Genomic DNA, 23,896 nt, shown 5'->3' with positions numbered 1-23,896 from the left:
TCAAAATTATTATGGTAGACATGGGATTTGCCCCTGTTGAAATAACCTGAGCCGTCACAGGAAAGCCAGTGACCTTGCCAGAGGCGGAGTAAGGCTCCTGTATTAGTATTATATCTACCTCATTTTCTTCAGTCATTTTTCTGAGTTCCTGTGTGACGGTATTACTTCTCATAGCATTTAATTGATAAACCTTGACGGATGCCATTACGGATGTCTAGTATAATAGTGATCTTCAGGCCACTTCTTGTAGGGATCAAAACCAATTCTCCCATACATCATTACCATCTCTCTATAAAGCTTTTCTATGTCAAAAACCCTGCCCCGTCTTTGAAAGACCCTGTGAACTAGAATCAATAACTCTTTGTGATCACATGGCAGATTTAAAGATGCCAGCTGTATGCAATCAACGTCCTCCAGAGTTGGGAATGTTATTTTCTTCCCGTTTGGGTGCCCAGCACGTACAAGCTGTCTCAGAGCAACCATCAAAGTAGACGGCTCCTCTAGTCGTGATAACTTTATTGCGTCTTCACACATATTGTATACATCTCTGGGAGGACATGCATTATATGTTTGTTTATCTACTTTGTTACAAGGTGTATCTACAGACTGGGATAGGGTTAACATCTGCAAAGGACCACCACCTGACACCAAATTATCTATCAAAATATCTACACTACGTGTTTGGTCTGCTTCTGTACTCGCCGAGGGCGCCGTCCTCTCTTCTTCCTCGACCGGCAAGGATTCAGCTGTCGCTGGCCCCGCGCTGCTCGCACCTCCAGTAGCCCCCAATGCCTCAGGTGGCACAGGGGGCCCATCCCGGGCCGATTCTGACCTGTTGGAAATTAACCTCCACCAACGCTCCGCGTCCCTTGCTTTCTTGCTAGGAGATTTATGGATCTTTTTCGCACCCTTCTTATGGTTCTCCATAATCGGTGCGTTGTATCTGTCGTTGCAATAGTAGTTTGTATGTCGCACATTCCTTTCCAGGTGTGCGACATGTTCTCTTTCTGTACATGCAAGGTATGCAGACTGGGGGGGAGGCCTGTCTTGAACAGTTTTTCTTGTCATGGCCGTCATGGCCACAATGTGCACAGACTGGATTCTTGATTTCACAGTACTTGGCCACATGGCCGTAATCTTGACATTTGGTACATCTAGGTACCGCTGTGTAGTCTTTTATGGAGACTGCACTGTACCCAACGTACAGTCTATTGGTCTTGATTATAATTTTTCTCATCTCTGGTGCTATTTCCGCAACGTGATGTACAGTTGTACGATCACGAGGACCAATCTTAAATCTCAGTTTAAACTTTTCTAAAAATTCCTCTCGTTTCATCTGTTCTTCGAAATTTTGTGTGTAGATACAATCCATAATATCATCCTGTGTCATGTATGTCGGTATATCGTATAACATCATTAGTGGACGCCTTTTTCGCGGTTTCTCACAAGTGAAGTGCTGTTTTAATTGTGGATTGTTTATTAGTTTGTCTGAATCTTCTGGGGAGGCTACTTCTACAATTAATAAATTTTTTGTTGTTCTTACTGCATTTATTCTTATTTTATCTTTCTTTGGGTTTATACTTTTTTCAAAGTTTTCTTTTGCTTTCTTTATATCCTCTCCCTTTTTTGGTTTAACAAACAAGGTCGGAACGACTTTCTCAACATTCTGCTTAATTACCTCCTGCACTTTTTGTCTCACTGTAGGAGTTGCAGCAACTGCTGCATATGTCTTGACAGGCTTTTGTAATTCTTTTCTTAGTCTATCGTTTTCGGCTTGTACTTCAGAGTACTTGCCTTCTAATCGCGCGTGGGCTAACGCCCATTGCGCAATAGTCTCCTTGAGCACTCTTACTTGCTCGGCATTTATCTTGCCGTGTTTTACACTTCGATCGAATAATCGAAGGAAGTGTGAATGTCGGTCAACGACCGACATATCATCGCCCACGTCATCCTCGAAAATAGGAGCATCATGCTCCGAAGCGCCAGCATCACTCTCTTTGTCGTCAGCCATGATTTTAAGGGGTACAGCGAGAGTCCGCCGGTCGGCACTAAGGGCGTCGCTGTCCCACCTGTAAGGCACGGACGGGTGTGGCGAGGGGCGGCACAATTCCCGCCGTTGAGGCGCGGCCGTCGGGAAGAGCAGAGTTCTAAACTTGATGCAAATAGTTTCATAGGTACAGCGAGAGTCCGCCGGTCGGCACTGAGGGCGTCGCTGTCCCACCTGTAAGGCGCGGACGGGTGTGGCGAGGGGCGGCACAATTCCCGCCGTTGAGGCGCGACCGTCGGGAAGAGCGGAGTTCTAAACTTGATGCAAATAGTTTCATAGGTACAGCGAGAGTCCGCCGGTCGGCACTGAGGGCGTCGCTGTCCCACCTGTAAGGCGCGGACGGGTGTGGCGAGGGGCGGCACAATTCCCGCCGTTGAGGCGCGACCGTCGGGAAGAGCGGAGTTCTAAACTTGATGCAAATAGTTTCATAGGTACAGCGAGAGTCCGCCGGTCGGCACTGAGGGCGTCGCTGTCCCACCTGTAAGGCGCGAACGTGTGTGGCGACGGGGCGGCACAATTCCCGCCGTTGAGGCGCGGCCGTCGGGAAGAGCGGAGTTCTAAACTTGATGCAAATAGTTTCATAGGTACAGCGAGAGTCCGCCGGTCGGCACTAAAGGCGTCGCTGTCCCACCTGTAAGGCGCGGACGTGTGTGGCGACGGGGCGGCACAATTCCCGCCGTTGAGGCGCGGCCGTCGGGAAGAGCGGAGTTCTAAACTTGATGCAAATAGTTTCATAGGTACAGCGAGAGTCCGCCGGTCGGCACTGAGGGCGTCGCTGTCCCACCTGTAAGGCACGGACGGGTGTGGCGAGGGGCGGCACAATTCCCGCCGTTGAGGCGCGGCCGTCGGGAAGAGCAGAGTTCTAAACTTGATGCAAATAGTTTCATAGGTACAGCGAGAGTCCGCCGGTCGGCACTGAGGGCGTCGCTGTCCCACCTGTAAGGCGCGGACGGGTGTGGCGAGGGGCGGCACAATTCCCGCCGTTGAGGCGCGACCGTCGGGAAGAGCGGAGTTCTAAACTTGATGCAAATAGTTTCATAGGTACAGCGAGAGTCCGCCGGTCGGCACTGAGGGCGTCGCTGTCCCACCTGTAAGGCGCGGACGGGTGTGGCGAGGGGCGGCACAATTCCCGCCGTTGAGGCGCGACCGTCGGGAAGAGCGGAGTTCTAAACTTGATGCAAATAGTTTCATAGGTACAGCGAGAGTCCGCCGGTCGGCACTGAGGGCGTCGCTGTCCCACCTGTAAGGCGCGAACGTGTGTGGCGACGGGGCGGCACAATTCCCGCCGTTGAGGCGCGGCCGTCGGGAAGAGCGGAGTTCTAAACTTGATGCAAATAGTTTCATAGGTACAGCGAGAGTCCGCCGGTCGGCACTAAAGGCGTCGCTGTCCCACCTGTAAGGCGCGGACGGGTGTGGCGAGGGGCGGCACAATTCCCGCCGTTGAGGCGCGGCCGTCGGGAAGAGCGGAGTTCTAAACTTGATGCAAACAGTTTCATAGGTACAAAATTTCAAATTTATTTTTTGTACCTATGAAACTATTTGCATCAGCGAGAGTCCGCCGGTCGGCACTAAGGGCGTCGCTGTCCCACCTGTAAGGCGCGGACGGGTGTGGCGAGGGGCGGCACAATTCCCGCCGTTGAGGCGCGGCCGTCGGGAAGAGCAGAGTTCTAAACTTGATGCAAGTAGTTTCATAGGTACAGCGAGAGTCCGCCGGTCGGCACTGAGGGCGTCGCTGTCCCACCTGTAAGGCGCGGACGGGTGTGGCGAGGGGCGGCACAATTCCCGCCGTTGAGGCGCGGCCGTCGGGAAGAGCGGAGTTCTAAATTTGATGCAAATAGTTTCATAGGTACAAAATTTCAAATTTATTTTTTGTACCTATGAAACTATTTGCATCAGCGAGAGTCCGCCGGTCGGCACTAAGGGCGTCGCTGTCCCACCTGTAAGGCGCGGACGGGTGTGGCGAGGGGCGGCACAATTCCCGCCGTTGAGACGCGGCCGTCGGGAAGAGCGGAGTTCTAAACTTGATGCAAATAGTTTCATAGGTACAATTTTTTTTTTTTTTTTCCGAAGTTTATGGCCCATCCATAACCCACTTTCTAATACTTTTGAGTGGGCGTATTAAGACTAACTGTCTCTACTATTAGCATTACAGAAGTGGTTTATTAGTGCTTGCATACTTTCTATTTATTAAGCAACTTTGCCATTTGTGAGTTATCGGCCTCTTAGCCTCTCGGGAATCCTGCCAGAGAGTTGCCCGTCCCTAGCCATGTGGAGGCGGGCCGCTACTACTAGAGAAACCACTCCATTTATGCAACTCTTTTATTCCCCCCCACCACCATGCTGATCTAACTACAACTACTCACTACACCAAGTCAACACTTAAACAAACATAATATTTACATATATACAATTGCGCGTTAGATCTTAAGCGCATGTTACTCTCTCCCAAGGTAGGCTCGCTGGGCCTCCCTTGAGATTTTGTTAACCAATTTTGCGAAATTGCTGAACAATTCGCTTTCTGTCAATATTTCATTAACATTTCTAGTCCGCAGAAGCCGCCTCTCCCCTGAGACAACCTGTTCATATATTGGGCACTTGAACACTATGTGTTCTGGCGATCCTTCGTGGGCACCACAGTCACACTCCGGTGTTGGCCTCTTCCCTATTTTATGCAGGTACGTGGGATAGGGACCGTGTCCTGTGAGGAAGTGAACTAAGCCCTGCGAGGGCTTCATTATCTTGTTATTTAGTCTTCCCCTCACTGTGGGTATAAACCCATGGACTCTTCGGCCAGTACTGGACCCATCCCATTCGTCCTGCCAAATGTCAAGCACTTTCTTGCGGATGGCTTTGATGCTTACCAGAGGAATGCCCATTATGTTTTGTACCCTGTCGATGTTCTGTTTGCGCAGCCAATAGAAGGCTGCGTGCTGCCTTATTATTAGGTCTAATGGACATAGTCCCATAATTACCAACAGTGCATCTGTTGGACTCGTGTTGAATGCTCCAATGCATCTCAACAGAACGTTCCTCTGTATTCGCCTAACAGCAGCGGTAGGCCGCACCAGAGCTAACCTGTGGGCCCACACACTGGATGCGTCCCCTACTATTGGTGCCAATATGCTGTTATGATAAATACTTATTGCCTTTGACGGCAGATGGAACCTTCTTTGTCCAATTGATATTATCTTATTGAACAGAGCTAAGGACTTTGTCGTTATTTGCTCAATATGCGGAATGAAACTCCAATTCTCATCTAAATGTACCCCAAGGTATCGGGCATATCTCTGTCGTGACACTGCTTGGCCATTAATTCTGACTGTTGGATCCCTATTTAACTTGCCTTTCAAGAGCATATATAGGGATTTTTGTGGTGCAATAGACATTCTAGTCTTCTTACACCAGTTAGATAAAAGTTCAATAGCCAGTCGTGATCGGTCTTCGATCACATTGCGAGTGTCACCTTCTACTAGAATTGCGAGATCATCCGCATAGGCAACGACTCCCAGAACTGCAGTCTCTCGCTGCAGGACATTCAACAAAGGTTCCATGTTAATATCCCAGAAAATGGGACCACACACCGATCCCTGGGGACAACCATGGGATACTCTTTTAGATACGACGGCTCCAGGAGCCGTTATCTTAGCAGTCCTTCCATCACAGTAGGCCTCCAGACAGCCATACAGCAGCTGCGGGCACCCAATCTCTCTTAGGCGAGAGAAGAGTGCCGGCCACCACAGGTTGTCGAAGGCCCCTGAGATGTCTATCATTATGCCAAGTACATACTTTAATGTCGCAGAGTGAACAATCCGGCAAACCTCATTGATCGCATCCTGGGTGGAGCGACCCTTTCGGAATCCGAACTGCCTATCACTCATACCATGCAGAGTTCGATGACTCTGGAGACGGTCAGCCAGCAACTTCTCAAATGCTTTGCCCATTACATCCAGCAGACAGATTGGCCGATAGGATTTCGGCACTGTTGGATCTTTATCAGGGCCTTTCCTGATAATTACAACTTCTGCAGTTTTCCACCTTAGTGGATAATAGCCCCTTTGTTAGCAGATGTTGTAAATACGACTTAGTGCCGGGGCGACCAAGTGTGCGAGTCCCTGTAAGATCTCCACAGGGATCCCGTCAGGACCAGGCGCCTTCTTCCTTGCAAAGGTATAGATGGTTGCTTCCACCTCCTCTGCTGAGAAAGGGCACACATTTGTATCGTTAAGATACGGAAACGAGAGCGCCTGACGTATTACCCGCTGCTTGTGCGAGTCCTGGTCCTCGATGTCATCTGGCAGTAATGTATCCAACAGCTATCATGCTGTTTCTTCCCAATTCTTGGTCGTGTCTCCATCCCCAGCACGTAGCGTAGACAGCATCATGGGCGATCTAATTTTTTCTCGAACGATTTTGTAAGGAACTCCCCAAGGGTCTGTTCCCAGCTGATCGTTCACAAATCTTTCCCAGGATTGGCGCCTTGTATTGTCTAACTGATCCTTGTATCTCTGCTTCAGACGACGATAAATACCCAAATGGTATTGTCGTTCGTCGTGGGCAAAGCTCCTTTGATAGTTGCTTCGCGCCCTTCTGACCGATCGTTTGAGCACAGTCAATTCAGGGGTCCATGGGGTGGACTCCCTGCAGATGTATCTCGCTATTCGAGGTACAGCCAGTGTGATAGCCGTTTGCACAGAGCTTACCAGCTCCTCCACAGCTTCGTCAATATTACCTATGTCCTCTCCGAACTCAGGAGGACTGAACTCCTGCACGAGTCGGTCCCAGTCTATCCGAGCAAAATTGAACCGTTCCACCCACTCGCCTGGCACATCCGCGATGGTCGGCGCTATTTCAAATGTTATACAGTTATGATCACTGACAGTTAGATGTTCTCTTACTTGCCAGTTATGGACGTGGGGTGCTGCCCTCTCGCTTGCTAGTGTGACATCAATATTTGATGTTGCACCCGCCCTCCCTGAGTAGGTCGGGGGGTACCCAGGCAAGTTTAGCACATGCATGTGCGTTTCCATTATCAAATCAACAAGCTCCGCAGCCCTACCGTCCTGTACATCACTGTGCCAGAGTGGGGACTTAGCATTAGCATCTAGAGCCACAATTATAGCCTGCCCGGCTAAAACTCTTAGAATCCAATTCAGCTGATCAAGATAAATCTTGATGTCATGTCTGAACTGGCAGTAGACGTTTACAACGTACATACTGTAGGACAACAAATTAAGTTGTACAACTATAATATGCTCAGTACAGAACTGATTTAATATCGTAGTTTTAATAGTTTTGTTCAATACTATAATTGCACTCATGGGGTTCCCACCCGAGGAGACCACCTGTGCTGTTGCTGGAAAACCAGAGACTCGACCCGCACAGGAGTTCGGTTCTTGTATCAATAGAATATCTATTCCTTCTTGTTCCGCTACTTTCCTTAGCTCATGTGCAACCATCTGGCTGCGCATGGCATTGACTTGTACCACTTTAAATATCGCCATAATCTGTTCTTTGGATAAGTCTATCTAAGAACATTCGGTGGGTTGGACAATCTTTAGGTCCACCACACTTACGGCCTCGTCTTCTGCATGGTACACATACTGCAGCCTTGTCCTTATTAGGACAGCCTTTCTTGATATGTCCAGAGAGGCCACAATGGCCGCATATGATATCGGGTTGCGTACAATATTTATTCGTATGATTAATGTCCTGGCATTTAGTGCATCTCGGCACCGCCAGGTAATCTTTTAAATTCAACGCAGAGTAGCCAACATACAACCGACCCATTCTCGTTAGTGATTTCCATAAACCTGGCGAGACTTCTACCACGTGGTTACTGTCAGTTTCTCACGTGGTCCTACCTTAAATCGTAGCTTAAACTGTTCGTCAAATTCTCCTCTTGACATGTTCAAATCAAAATTTTGTGTATATATTGCGTCTACCAGATTGTCTGTTGTCATGTACGTAGGTACATCGTACAGACACATCAGATGTCGACGCTTGCGTGGAGGTTCACACTTCACTTTATTGCTTAATTGTTCATTGTTTAAAATCTTTTGGCAGTCCTCTTGTGATGCTGTTTCTACTATCAGCACATTCTTTGCAGTGCGTACATTGTTTATCTTTATCTTATCCTTCTTAGGATCAATGCACTTCTCGAATACTGACTTAACAGCCTTAATGTCATCACCAGGTTTAGGTTTAATGAACACTGTGGGAGTAACTTTCTTAATGTTATCCTGTATAGTTTGTTTCGCTGTCGGTGCCTTGGAAACTGGAGCCCTTGCAACCGCACCATAAGACCGGGCTGGTTGACCTCTAAGTCTTTCATTTTCCTTTTCTAATTCTGTCACCCTACCCTCTAACTGAGAATGGGCGATTGCCCAGTTGGCTACAAAGTCCCTAATATGGTTAATAGCATAATTGCTTATCTTACCATTTTTGATGCTAGTATCCAGCAATTTCAGAAATTTCGCATGTCGCTCAGCGACAGACACATTCTCGAGGCTCGAAACTTCGCTAGTATCTAACGTATTACCACTCTCTTGATTCTCAGCCATTTTGATAATTAGAGAGTGTAAAAGTGGAGGCCCGTCTCTTGCCCCGGACCGGCCTCTCTGGCATGGGGGGAGGCTATATGCAGCTCGCTCACCGGTCCCGCCCCTTGACCAAGAGCTATCAATAACTGAGCTGCCAGGTTTAGCGCGCCGTGGGTACAGCGCACTAGTCCTCTTCGACAGCCACACCACCACAGTTTTCACCCGCTCCCTTATCGGCAAATGCCACCCGCATTCCGGGAGAGCGGATTCACTCTCCGTCCTTCGCCTCCTACTAGGCCAGGTTCCCACCAAAGGCCAAAGACCCGGTCCTACTCAGGTGCCGGGCCGGTCCCCCAGACGTTCGTCGGTCTGGACCCATCTAACCTGACCGGGGACATGTCGCCACGCCCCGGCTTGGCGGAGCATGCCGTGGGGTCCAAGACAAGGCGAGCGGCCTTCGCCGACTTGGGGCAGGATCCCACCACAGCAAATGCAGCTATCAGAACCAGTGTACAAGTTGTTCAGCACACTGTCGCGCCCCTACCCTTCAGTTGCCCGAAGGCTTAACAGCTCCACCTCAAGAAGGCAGGTAAGGGCACTTGAGAAGGAGAGGCTATTTGAGACGCATCCTTCCCCACACTGCCTTTTACCAACCGAGAGCCCGCACAGCTTGAGGGCCCACAGTATGAGACAGCCGGAGACAGGTGGGACAGCGAGAGTCCGCCGGTCGGCACTGAGGGCGTCGCTGTCCCACCTGTAAGGCGCGGACGGGTGTTGCGAGGGGCGGCACAATTCCCGCCGTTGAGGCGCGGCCGTCGGGAAGAGCGGAGTTCTAAACTTGATGCAAATAGTTTCATAGGTACAGCGAGAGTCCGCCGGTCGGCACTGAGGGCGTCGCTGTCCCACCTGTAAGGCGCGGACGGGTGTGGCGAGGGGCGGCACAATTCCCGCCGTTGAGGCGCGGCCGTCGGGAAGAGCGGAGTTCTAAACTTGATGCAAATAGTTTCATAGGTACAGCGAGAGTCCGCCGGTCGGCACTGAGGGCGTCGCTGTCCCACCTGTAAGGCGCGGACGGGTGTGGCGAGGGGCGGCACAATTCCCGCCGTTGAGGCGCGGCCGTCGGGAAGAGCGGAGTTCTAAACTTGATGCAAATAGTTTCATAGGTACAGCGAGAGTCCGCCGGTCGGCACTGAGGGCGTCGCTGTCCCACCTGTAAGGCGCGGACGGGTGTGGCGAGGGGCGGCACGATTCCCGCCGTTGAGGCGCGGCCGTCGGGAAGAGCGGAGTTCTAAACTTGATGCAAATAGTTTCATAGGTACAGCGAGAGTCCGCCGGTCGGCACTGAGGGCGTCGCTGTCCCACCTGTAAGGCGCGGGCGGGTGTGGCGAGGGGCGGCACAATTCCCGCCGTTGAGGCGCGGCCGTGGGGAAGAGCGGAGTTCTAAACTTGATGCAAATAGTTTCATAGGTACAGCGAGAGTCCGCCGGTCGGCACTGAGGGCGTCGCTGTCCCACCTGTAAGGCGCGGGAGGGTGTAGCGAGGGCGGCATAATTCCCGCCGTTGAGGCGCGGCCGTCGGGAAGAGCGGAGTTCTAAACTTGATGCAAATAGTTTCATAGGTACAGATTCTTTTCCCAGATTTATGGAACATGCATAACCCACTTTCTAACACATTTGAGTGGGCGTATTATGACTAAATATCTCTACTATTAGCACTACAGGAGTGGTTTATTTATGCATGCAAACTATCTAGTTATTAAGTAGCTTCGGTATATGTGAACCATCGGCCTCTTAGCCTCTCTGGAACGCTGCCAGAGAGTTGCCCGTCCCTAGCCACGTGGAGGCGGGCCGCTACTTCTAGAGAAACCACTCCATTTGTACTGCTCTTTTATTCCCCCCCACCACCATGCTGATCTAACTACAACTACTACTACTACTTTCTACTATTAGTCAAGACTTAACAATGTAATATTTACATATTTACACTTGCGCATTAGATGTGAAGCGCACTTACTGTCTCCCAAGGTAGGCTCGCTGGGCCTCCTTTGAGATTTTGTTTACCAATTTAGCAAAATTGCTGAACAATTCGCTGTTTGTCAATATTTCGTGAACAATTCTTGTTCGCAGAAGCTGCCTCTCTACTGAGACAGCCTGTTCGTATTTTGGGCACTCAAACACTATGTGTTCTGGCGATCCTTCGTGGGCACCACAGTCACACTCCGGTGTTGGCCTTTTCCCTATTCTGTGCAGGTACGTGGGGTAGGGACCGTGTCCTGTAAGGAAGTGAACTAGGCCCTGTGAGGGCTTTATTATCTTGTTCTTTAATCTTCCTCTCACTGTGGGTAGAAACCCATGGACTCGGCGGCCTGTAGTGGACCCATCCCATTCGTCCTGCCAGATGTCAAGCACTCTTTCACGAATGGCTTCGACGCTTATCAGAGGAATGCCCATTATATTTTGCACCCTTTCAATGTTCTGTTTGTGCAGCCAGTAGAAGGCTGCGTGCTGGCTTATTATTAGGTCTAGTGGGCATAGACCCATAATTACCAACAGTGCATCTGTTGGACTTGTGCTGAATGCACCGATGCATCTCAGCAGAACGTTCCTCTGTATTCGCCTGACAGCGGCGGCAGGCCGCACCAAAGCTAGCCTGTGGGCCCACACACTGGATGCGTGCCCTACTATTGGTGCCAATATACTGTTGTGATACACATTTATTGCCTTTGACGGCAGATGGAACCTTCTTTGTCCAATTGATATTATCTTATTGAACAGAGCTAAGGACTTTGTCGTTATTTGCTCAATATGCGGAATGAAACTCCAATTCTCATCTAAATATACCCCCAGGTAACGGGCATATCTCTGTCGTGACACTGCTTGGCCATTAATTCTGACTGTTGGGTCCCTATTCAACTTGCCTTTCAAGAGCATATATAGCGATTTTTGTGGTGCAATAGACATTTTAGTCTTCTTACACCAGTTGGTTAACAGTTCAATAGCCTGTCGTGATCGGTCTTCGATCACGTTGCGAGTGTCACCTTCTACTAGAATTGCGAGATCATCCGCATAAGCAATGACTCCCAGTACTGCAGTCTCTTCCTGCAGGACGTTCAACAAAGGTTCCATGTTAATATCCCAAAAAATGGGACCACACACCGATCCCTGGGGACAACCACGGGATACCCTTTTAGATACGACGGCTCCAGGAGCCGTTATCTTAGCAGTCCTTCCATCACAGTAGGCCTCCAGACAGCCATACAGCAGCTGCGGGCACCCAATCTCTCTTAGGCGAGAGAAGAGTGCCGGCCACCACAGGTTGTCGAAGGCCCCTGAGATGTCTATCATTATGCCAAGTACATACTTTGATGTCGCAGAGTGAACAATTCGGCAAACCTCATTGATCGCATCCTGGGTGGAGCGACCCTTTCGGAATCCGAACTGCCTATCACTCATACCATGCAGAGTTCGATGACTCTGGAGACGGTCAGCCAGCAACTTCTCAATTGCTTTGCCCATTACATCCAGCAGACAGATAGGCCGATAGGATTTCGGCACCGTTGGATCTTTATCCGGGCCTTTCCTGATAATTACCACTTCTGCAGTTTTCCACTGTAGTGGATAATAGCCCCTTTGTAAACATACGCTGTAAATACGACTTAATGCCGGGGCGATCAAGTGTGCGAGTCCCTGTAAGATCTCCACAGGGATCCCGTCAGGACCCGGCGCCTTCTTCCTTGCAAAGGTGTAGATGGCTGCTTCTACCTCCTCTGCTGAGAAAGGGCGCACGTTTGTATCGTTAAGATACGGGATCGAGAGTGCCTGACGTATTTCTCGCTGCTCATGCGAGTCCTGGTCCTCGATGTCATCTGGGAGTGATGTGTCCAACAGCAATCTTGCTGTTTCTTCCCAATTCTTGGTCGTGTCACCATCCCCAGCACGCAGCGTAGACAGCATCATGGGCGATCTAATTTTTTCTCGAACGATTTTGTAGGGAACTCCCCAAGGGTCTGTTCCCAGCTGATCGTTCACAAATCTTTCCCAGGATTGGCGCCTTGTAATGTCTAACTGATCCTTGTATCTCTGCTTCAGACGACGATAAATACGCAGGTGGTATTGTCGTTCGTCGTGGGCAAAGCTCCTTTGGTAGTTGCTTCTCGCCCTTCTGACCGATCGTTTAAGCACAGTCAATTCAGGGGTCCACGGGGTGGACTCCCTGCAGATGTATCTCGCTATTCGAGGTACAGATAGTGTGATGGCTGTTTGCACGGAGCTCACAAGCTCCTCCACAGCTTCATCAATATTACCTATGTCCTCCCCGAACTCAGGAGGACTGAACACCTGCACGAGTCGGTCCCAGTCTGTCCGAGCATAGTTGTACCGTTCCACCCACTCACCTGGCACATCCGCGATGGTCGACGCTATTTCAAATGTAATACAGTTGTGATCACTGACAGTTAGATGTTCTCTTACTTTTTTTTTTTTTTTTTTTTTAAATTCTTTATTCATAACACAATAATAATTATACATGATTGACCCACCACCTTAATGATTAGTGGGTCCTATGTTCCTACTTTATACAATGGCAGCCTCTACATTTAACTTAATTACAGACAGTTATGTGGTTAGTACTAGGCAGACTACTTCTTATTCTAAGTTAGCTTAACTTCTAGTTACTACGAAAGGGTTAGTCCTAACTGCCTGCAGCGTTACAATTGTGCCAGTGTAATTTATAAACCTACTACTTTGGAAGCCTTGCCCATAGAGCTAATCCCTATGGGCGTGCCCCTGGCACAGGGCAGGCAAAGATGGTTTATCGCTGCAGGTTCCTAGTTTACTATCCTAATCTAATTGCCTAAATCTACTTCCTATTCTAAGTCAAAGTTGGTGCGTTGTCCTATTCGGGATTACCCCAGCCCCCCTAGTCCCGGTCGTGGCGGATTCCAACTGTGAAGTCGACCTGTCCACGATCGGGCGGTATGGGACCGGAGCTATGGTCGCAATTAGTGTTTTTATTTAACTAAGCTTGTAGGTCTCTCAAAAAAGCTTTTAATACTTTTTGTGATACCTCGTTGGCTAGTATGTTTAGTCTTTTAAAAGTCTCCTCATGTCTCAAATGGTCATAGGTATTTGTATTTGGTAGTTGTCGTCTAAGTGTCTCGGCTACATCATCGAAAAGGGGGCACTCGTAAACCACATGGTCAGGAGTACCCTCCGGTGCACCACAGTCGCACGCAGGCGTCGCCCTTTTCCCAAACCGACTTAGATAAGTCGGATATGGGCCATGACCGGTGAGGAAGAGGAACAAACCCCTACTTGGCTCGAAGTACTTCATTTTTAATCTTTCCTTGACATCTGGTAGGAACTGAAAGGTTCTTCTACCAGTTTCATCTAGCTCCCATATCTCCTGCCATAGATCTATCCCTCTTTCCCTTATCTCTCCTTTTTCCCTGACTATTACCCCCATAATTTCCTCTACTTTTGTGTTATTACCTTTTCTGGCCCAGTACCAAGCGGCCTGCTCCCTAATCTTAATATCTAAAGGGCAGAGCCCCATTATGATTAGCAGTGCTCCGCCCGGAGAAGTTCTATATGCTCCTACAGACCTTAATATCATGTTTCTTTGTACTCTCCTCACCGTCATGGCAGGCACCACCCTCGTGAGCCTGTGAGCCCAGACTCCTGAGCCGTAACCCACTATGGAAGTCAGTATACTATTGTGGTAAAGTTTGATTAAATGGGGCGGAAGGTGGAATCTCTTGTGTCCTATGGAGATTAGGTTATTTAATAATTGTAGGGCTTTCTGGGTTACGGTTTCTATGTGCTTTGCAAAGTTCCACCTTTCATCGATGATAATTCCTAGGTAGCGCGTTTCTCGTCTCCGTAAAACGGGCGTACCGTCAATTCTCACAGTCGGGTTTCTCGTTAATTGTCCTTTAAGTAGCAGGTACGTCGACTTGGTTGGTGAGATCGTCATTTTGGTGTTGCGGCACCATGGTTGTAGTTTATTTAGTGCTCGCTCTATTTTGGGTTCTATATCCTCGCGACTTCGGCCGCCGACCAGCAGGAGGAGGTCGTCAGCGTAGGCTATCACCTCTAGCACTTCTTCACTCCGTTGCAGGCTTTCCAGAAGAGGCTCCATGTGGATCTCCCAGAAAAGGGGACCCAACACGGAGCCCTGGGGGCAACCCTTGGTGATGGTTTTCCGGACTTTCCCGCTAGGGGATGATAGCCATACCTCCCGATCTTCACAATAGCTCCTCAAACACCCATATAGCAGCCCTGGACATCCCTTCTCCCTAAGGCAGGAGAAGAGCGAAGGCCACCACAGGTTGTCGAAGGCGCCACTGATATCTACCATGATGCCGACAACATACTTACATGGGGCTGAGCCGCAGACCTCGGCCGCCAGGGCGATTGCATCAGATGCCGATCGCCCCGGCCTAAAACCGAATTGCCTGTCGCTCATCCCCTGCAGCATGCGGTGAGCCGTCAATCTGTTCGCTAACAACTTTTCTAGGAGTTTGCCAAAGCCATCCAGCAGGCAGATGGGCCTGTAGGATTTGGCCTCAGCAGGGTCCTTCTCGGGGCCTTTTTTGATGATTACCACGTCTGCGGTTTTCCATGTTTTTGGGAATTTGCCTTGTCTAAGGCATGCATTGTAAAGATCTGTAAGTGGGGCATCTAGTTGTGGGGCCAAGAACTGCACCACCTCCGCCACAATGCCGTCTGGTCCGGGGGCTTTCCCTTTCTTTAAGGACTGAATAAGAGCAGCAACTTCCTCCTCCGAGAAGGGGAGGACCGCTACGTCATTTACGTACCTATAAAGGTCTTCGTTTCGTAATTGACGCTGGTCTTCAGTATCATCATTCCTATCATCGTCAGGCAGCAGTGACCGAAGGAGGACCTCGGCAGTTTCCTGTCAAGATTCCGTCACTCCGCCACCGTGCCTGAGCGTTGATATCATTGTTGGGGAGCGGATTTTCTCCCTCACCAGTCTGTAAGGTATGCCCCAAGGATCGAGGGCCAGCTGATTAGTTACGAAACTTTCCCAGCTGTTTATTCTCGTCTTTTGTAGCTCTTCTTGAAAGTTGTCCTTTGCCTCCCGGTATAACTGTAGCCATCTTTGCTTTTCCCACCAGACGACACTGCGCTGGTAGTGCTTCCTCAGCCTTCTAACAGACTGACGTAGTTCTTGGAGCTCTGCTGACCATGGTGCCGGTGTGGCCGCCACGGCCCTCCTCCTGGTTGGTACGGCCGCCTTAATCGCCCTAGTTACCGCTCGTACCAATTCCTCGGCTCTGTCGTCCACGTTAAAGTCCTGTCGTGTGTCTCCTTCTGGTAATGGAGGAATGTCGCACTCTCTGGCTAGGCGTTCCCAATCCGTTTTTCTGAAGTTTCTTTGCACCTCCCACCCCATGGCCCAGCGGCACTCTCCGCCTCCTACAGTGAAAGTGATCAAATTGTGATCACTGGTGGTGGCATTGTCTTCCACTCTCCACTCTTGTATCATATTCAGTGCATTCGGCGTGACCAGCGTCACGTCTATGTTGGTGCGCTGTCCTCCTCCAGCCACGTATGTGGGGGGTTTCCTGGTCTGTTCGCCACCACCAGTTGAAGAGCCATTATCGTCTCCTCTGCCTTAGCACCGTTTTCATCCCTTGTGCCACTGTACCATAGGGGGGACTTGGCATTTAAGTCGGCAGTTATAATAATTTTGCGTCCCCGCAACGCCGTGGCCACACTCGCTAGATGATCTAGGTGTCGTTCAATTCTTTCACCATACTGGAAATACATATTAATGATGATAATAATTCCGGAAGGAGATTGTACCTCCACGACGTTGCAGTGACTGTTGGAATACTGTGACAGAGGTGTTGCACGCAGTGCAGTGTTTATCACAGTAGCCGCTCTGGGACTGTCCCCGCTACTGACAATTTGCCATGTTGCTGCAGTGAAAGCAACTTTTCCAGCCAGAGAATACGGCTCCTGTAAACAGAGTATATCTAGTCTCTTCTCCACCACTTCCTTTCGGAGCTCCTGCATTACCAGTCGACTGTTGTGAGTGTTTAGTTGTCCAATTTTTATTCTAGTCGTCATGGAAAATAGGTATGTATGTGGTCATGCGGCCAGGTTTTGTTCCAGTCATAAGCCAGTCGTCCGTTTGCCATCACTGATTGTCGGTAAATTTCATCTAAGTCAAATTTTTCTCCTCGTCTGTCAAAGACTTTTATGAGTAGGTCTCGCAGTGCTCCGAAGTCAGTGGGGAGGTTCACCGACTTTAATTGTATCCTGTCCACAGCCTCCATCACCGAGAAGGTTACCCTTCGTCCGTACTTATGTCCTACTCGGACCACATGACACAGTGCAGTGGTCAGGGTTGTCGGCTGCTCCAGTCTAGCAAGCTGCATGGTGTACTCAAGGTTTGGGTACACTCTCACCGGGTCCACGGGAGGCAACCTAACCACCGGGCTATCTCTGGTGTTGGAATTGGCGGTCGAACTCGTGACTGTACCTTCTTGGACAGGTTTTATGTTATTGTCTGTCACTACCACAGGATGCTCTTGCCGTTGTGGATGTTTAATCAGCAGCTTATCCCGGCATTGGGAGGAGGGTGCACTAACCTCTGATGGGATCTTAGTTTGTATTCCAATGTCCCTGGTGGGGGAGTCAGTCTGTATGGATTTATCATCTGTTGATACATCAGCCTTAATAAGCGACTTCAGGAAAATCCTGAATCTACCTGCTCTCATTGCATCCCTCCTCCTTTTGCTCGGGGATTTATGCTTTGGCATCCTGCATAGTATGCCGTTTTCAGCCATAATCGATGCGGGATATCAGCCTCTGTTCGAGCATCCTGTAGGTAGGGCAGTTCCGTCCTGTGGCTCCACAGGACTTCTTGCCACGACTCTTGCACGGGATGCAGACACCTGTGGCCTTACAGTCTTTTCGTGTGTGTCCGTTGTCACCGCATTTGGAGCATGCCGACCCCCTGGTGCAGTGCCTCAGGATGTGGTCCAAGTCACCACAGTTATGGCAACGAGGTACCACAATGTAATCTTTTGTATTTATGGCGTGGAAACCCACGTATAGTCTGCCCAGTACTGTAATTTTCTTCCACATTGTTGCGGAGACCTCGGCGACGTGATGTACGACATCACGGTCCCGAGGACCCGTCTTAAATCTTAGTTTAAAATTATTCTGAAAATCTTTTTCATTAATATCTTCAAAATTTTGCTTTCTGATTGCCTCAGTCAGCTCTTCGTTGGTCATTACAGTAGGAACATCATATAGTATGACCAAGGGGTTCCTCTTTTTTGGAGGTTCACATTTCACTACTGCATTTAGTTTGGGATTTTCGAGAAGTTTGTTCTTGTCTTCTTCGCTCGCAACTTCCACAATAACCGAGTTGCGGCTTGGTTTGACCCGTTTTATCTTGATTTTATCTTTAACTGGGTCTATCGTAGTGGTCAGAAGTTCCTGTATTCTTTTTACGCTTGTATCTTTTCCAGGCAGGGTTCTAAGGAAGACTGCCGTCTCCTGTTTCTTTGACACCCTGTCTATAGTCTCTTTTGTGTTGTTTTGTCTGGGGGCTTGTGCTGCCACCGCCGCCCAGGTCTTCGGTTGTTGTTGTTGTTGTTGTTGTTGTTGTTGTTGTCTTAATCGGGTATTTTCCTTTTCCCGCTCCTCCACTCTTCCTTCCAGTTTAGCATGGGCAATTGCCCATGCAGCCAGTTCATTTTTTATCTGCAAGATTGCCGCCTGACTTATCTTGCCATTTTTAATACTTTGTTCTAAGAGGAGCGTGATTTTGGAATGCCTCTGCATCACTGTATAATCCTCCACTGCCTGTCCCATCTCGTCCTGTGGAGAGGGATCAGGCGCAAGAGAAGCTCTCGAAGGCGCACTAGTATCACTCGTATCTATTGTTGCCATTATGAACGAGTGATAAAAGGAAGTGGGAGCCCGTCTCTTACCCTGGACCGGCTCCTCTGGCATGGGGGGGGACTCTCGCAGTTCGCCCACCGACCCCGCCCCTAGGTCAAGGGCACTTCCGAGCTGCCGGGTTCAACGCTCCGTCGCCAGCGCACTGGTCCCCATCGAAGGCCTCGTCGTCGACGATTTCACACGACGCTCCTCGGCAACTGCACCCCGCACTCCGGAGAGGCGGATGCACCCCTCGCCCTTCGCCGCCTACTTGCCCGAGCTTCCACCTGAAGGCCAAGGACCCACTCCTACTCAGGTGGTGGGTCGGTCACCCAGTCGTTCGGCGGTCTGGGCCCATCTAACCTAGCCCAGGCGATGTCACCACCTCCTGGGTTTGGCAGAACACGCCCCGGTTACCCAGGGGCGCGGCGAAGCACCCTTGCCGACTCGCGCCGTGATCCCACGCCGACAAACGAGGTCGCCGGCATGCAGAGCACCTGCTGGTCTGTGCCCTGCGAACAGAAAGGGACTGGTGTTCGGTCCCTTGACACAGCTCCCCCTGTGCCACGCACCCTTCGCTTTCGCATCGGGTTGGGTCGCAGCTCTCCCTTTCGTCGCAAGGCAGAATGCCAAGCTTAACATCTGGCACCACGGGAAGGCGGAAAGAGCCACTTGGGAAGGAGAGGCTATAAGAGACGCTTCACTTCCCCTGTGAGAACTGCCGCGGCACACCCGACTGAGAAGCGATACGCCCCACTGCGAGCCTCCGTGCCTTACGGCGCGCCGGCGACGGGCGGGCCCGCGCCGAAACGCGCCGTCAAGCGACTGACCTCACGCCAGACATGTTCTCTTACTTGCCAGTTATGGACGTGGGGTGCTGCATAGGTACAGCGAGAGTCCGCCGGTCGGCACTGAGGGCGTCGCTGTCCCACCTGTAAGGGGCGGACGGGTGTGGCGAGGGGCGGCACAATTCCCGCCGTTGAGGCGCGGCCGTCGGGAAGAGCGGAGTTCTAAACTTGATGCAAATAGTTTCATAGGTACAGCGAGAGTCTGCCGGTCGGCACTGAGGGCGTCGCTGTCCCACCTGTAAGGCGCGGACGGGTGTGGCGAGGGGCGGCACAGTTCCCGCCGTTGAGGCGCGGCCGTCGGGAAGAGCGGAGCTCTAAACTTGATGCAAATAGTTTCATAGGTACAAAATTTTTTTTTTTTCCCCAAATTTATGACCCATCCATAACCCACTTTCTAATACTTTTGAGTGGGCGTATTAAGACTAACTGTCTCTACTATTAGCATTACAGAAGTGGTTTATTAGTGCTTGCATACTTTCTATTTATTAAGCAAATTTGCCATTTGTGAGTTATCGGCCTCTTAGCCTCTCTGGAATCCTGCCAGAGAGTTGCCCATCCCTAGCCACGTGGAGGCGGGCCGCTACTACTAGAGAAACCACTCCATTTATGCAACTCTTTTATTCCCCCCCACCACCATGCTGATCTAACTACAACTACTCACTACACCAAGTCAACACTTAAACAACATAATATTTACATATATACAATTGCGCGTTAGATCTTAAGCGCATGTTACTCTCTCCCAAGGTAGGCTCACTGGGCCTCCCTTGAGATTTTGTTAACCAATTTTGCGAAATTGCTGAACAATTCGCTTTCTGTCAATATTTCATTAACATTTCTAGTCCGCAGAAGCTGCCTCTCCCCTGAGACAACCTGTTCATATATTGGGCACTCGAACACTATGTGTTCTGGCGATCCTTCGTGGGCACCACAGTGACACTCCGGTGTTGGCCTTTTCCCTATTCTGTGCAGGTACGTGGGGTAGGGACCGTGTCCTGTAAGGAAGTGAACTAGGCCCTGTGAGGGCTTTATTATCTTGTTCTTTAATCTTCCTCTCACTGTGGGTAGAAACCCATGGACTCGGCGGCCTGTAGTGGACCCATCCCATTCGTCCTGCCAGATGTCAAGCACTCTTTCACGAATGGCTTTGACGCTTATCAGAGCAATGCCCATTATATTTTGCACCCTTTCAATGTTCTGTTTGTGCAGCCAGTAGAAGGCTGCGTGCTGCCTTATTATTAGGTCTAGTGGGCATAGACCCATAATTACCAACAGTGCATCTGTTGGACTTGTGCTGAATGCACTGATGCATCTCAGCAGAACGTTCCTCTGTATTCGCCTGACAGCGGCGGCAGGCCGCACCAAAGCTAGCCTGTGGGCCCACACACTGGATGCGTGCCCTACTATTGGTGCCAATATACTGTTGTGATACACATTTATTGCCTTTGACGGCAGATGGAACCTTCTTTGTCCAATTGATATTATCTTATTGAACAGAGCTAAGGACTTTGTCGTTATTTGCTCAATATGCGGAATGAAACTCCAATTCTCATCTAAATATACCCCCAGGTAACGGGCATATCTCTGTCGTGACACTGCTTGGCCATTAATTCTGACTGTTGGGTCCCTATTCAACTTGCCTTTCAAGAGCATATATAGCGATTTTTGTGGTGCAGTAGACATTTTAGTCTTCTTACACCAGTTGGTTAGCAGTTCAATAGCCTGTCGTGATCGGTCTTCGATCACGTTGCGAGTGTCACCTTCTACTAGAATTGCGAGATCATCCGCATAAGCAACGACTCCCAGTACTGCAGTCTCTTCCTGCAGGACGTTCAACAAAGGTTCCATGTTAATATCCCAAAAAATGGGACCACACACCGATCCCTGGGGACAACCACGGGATACCCTTTTAGATACGACGGCTCCAGGAGCCGTTATCTTAGCAGTCCTTCCATCACAGTAGGCCTCCAGACAGCCATACAGCAGCTGCGGGCACCCAATCTCTCTTAGGCGAGAGAAGAGTGCCGGCCACCACAGGTTGTCGAAGGCCCCTGAGATGTCTATCATTATGCCAAGTACATACTTTGATGTCGCAGAGTGAACAATTCGGCAAACCTCATTGATCGCATCCTGGGTGGAGCGACCCTTTCGGAATCCGAACTGCCTATCACTCATACCATGCAGAGTTCGATGACTCTGGAGACGGTCAGCCAGCAACTTCATAGGTACAGCGAGAGTCCGCCGGTCGGCACTGAGGGCGTCGCTGTCCCACCTGTAAGGCGCGGACGGGTGTGGCGAGGGGCGGCACAATTCCCGCCGTTGAGGTGCGGCCGTCGGGAAGAGCGGAGTTCTAAACTTGATGCAAATAGTTTCATAGGTACAATGTTTTTTTTTTTTTTCAATGTTTATTATACATACAATGCCCACTTACTAACACTTATGCGTGGGCGTGCTACGTAACTAGACAGAACTACATGTTACAAATGTGGTTACATATGAGATACATACAAAAATAAAAAACAAAACATATCTTCTACATTACACAAATAAAGAACGGCCTCTTAGCCTCTCTGGGCTAACCCCAGAGAGTTGCCCGTCCCTAGCCACGAGGAGGCGGGCCGCTACCAATCCAACAGAAACCACTGCTTTATAACTCACAATTCCCACCACCACCCCTATTGAACAACTGTATCTACTTAAATACAAACTATGTACAAAAGAACTATAACCACAACATCACTCTTGTGCTTTAACTTCTTGATTGTAACAGCACATAGTGAGAGGCAACCAACTAAGAGTAACAAAAACTGAAATTCCACAGTACAATAACACAAAAGGTGACCTCTTCACCTCTTACCTCCCACATACAACATCTTCACTTCCAGCGGCCAAGCCCCAGGCGGACCGAATAAATCGCCATTCCTAGGGCGGACCAGCTGGTTCTTCTCCCATCTTATTGTCCACAATCAGTTGTTATTTGAAATATGCCATGCATTTGAAATATGCCATTCACTCATAACTGGTACATACGCTGAGCTTCCTTAGAAACTGCGTTAACCATTTTAGAGAAAAGTTGGAAATATTCTCCATTGTTGAGAAATTGAATAACGTCATTTCCAGGTAAAAGCTGCCTCTCAGCTGAGGCAACCTGCTCGTATATTGGGCACTGAAACACAACATGTTCAGGAGTACCGTAAGGGAACCCACAGTCACACCCCGGCGTCGGCCGCTTCCCTATGCGGTGTAAATACTCCGGATAGGGACCATGACCAGTCAGGAAGTGTACTATGCCCTGAGATGGCCGTATAATCTTATTCTTCAGACGTTCTTTAACGTTGGGAATAAACCCTTCTCCCAGTATCCGAGCGATTCCATTCATCCTGCTAAATATTAAGTAATTCATTTCTGATTAATTTAACACTTGTCAAGGGCGCTCCCATGATTTCACGTACCCGCTCAATGTTTTGTTTTCGCAGCCAATAAAGGGCTGCCTGCTGTCTAACGATCAAATCTAATGGGCATAAGCCCATAATGACCAACAATGCATCGGTAGGGCTGGTGCCGAAGGCACCAATACACCGTAACAAAATATTTCTTTGGTAAGGCCAGCCATGTCAGTCAGGAGGATTCAAAGCCAATCTGTGGGCCCACACGCTCGCCCCATAACCCACAATCGGAGCCAACACACAGTTATGATATAAATGAATTGCTTTCGCCGGCAAGTGAAAGCGCCTGTGTCCAGTTGTTATTAATTTATTAAACAGGGCCAAAGATCTAGCTGCTACCTGCTCTATGTGAACATTGAAGTTCCAGCGTTCATCCAGGTATACACCCAGATAACGCGCTGAGCGTTGTCTTGATACAAAAACATTGTCAATTCTTACGGTTGGGTCTCTGTTGAGCCTCCCTTTTAACAACATGTACGATGACTTGTGTGGTGCAACGGTTAATTTAGACCGATTGCACCACTTTTGTAATATCTCCACTGCCTGTCTTGCCTGTTCTTCCATTATGGCTCGAGAATTGCCTTCCACCAAGATGACAAGATCGTCCGCATATGCCACGACACCCAGCACTGAGGTGTCCCTCTGCAAGGTGTTAAGCAGAGACTCCATATTTATATCCCAAAAAACAGGACCGAAAACCGATCCCTGGGGACAGCCCCGGGTAATCCTTTTGGACACCACAGTCCCAGGAGCCGTGATCCTGGCCAGTCTGTTATCACAGTAGGCCTCCAAGCAACCATATAGTAGCCAAGGACATCCCATCTCTCGCAACGAAGAGAAGAGAGCCGGCCACTACAGGTTTTTTTTTTTTTTTTTTTAATATCTCTTTATTGATACAATAACAACATTATAACTCAATTAAACAAGTTTTGATACATATTACTCATAAAACAGCGAAACATTGTGTGATACATTCTAACCCACCACCTTACTTAATTAGTGGGTCCAATATTATATATCTTGAAAACATGCAGCTTATTTATTACTGTTATTGATTAATGGCACTAGCTACAGACAGGGTTAATCTGACTAC

This window comes from Schistocerca serialis, chromosome 10 (genome assembly GCF_023864345.2).
Source record: "Schistocerca serialis cubense isolate TAMUIC-IGC-003099 chromosome 10, iqSchSeri2.2, whole genome shotgun sequence".
Taxonomy (NCBI): Eukaryota; Metazoa; Arthropoda; class Insecta; order Orthoptera; family Acrididae; genus Schistocerca; species Schistocerca serialis.
The sequence above is the reverse complement of the archived record's forward strand: the minus strand, read 5'-3'. Positions refer to the sequence as shown.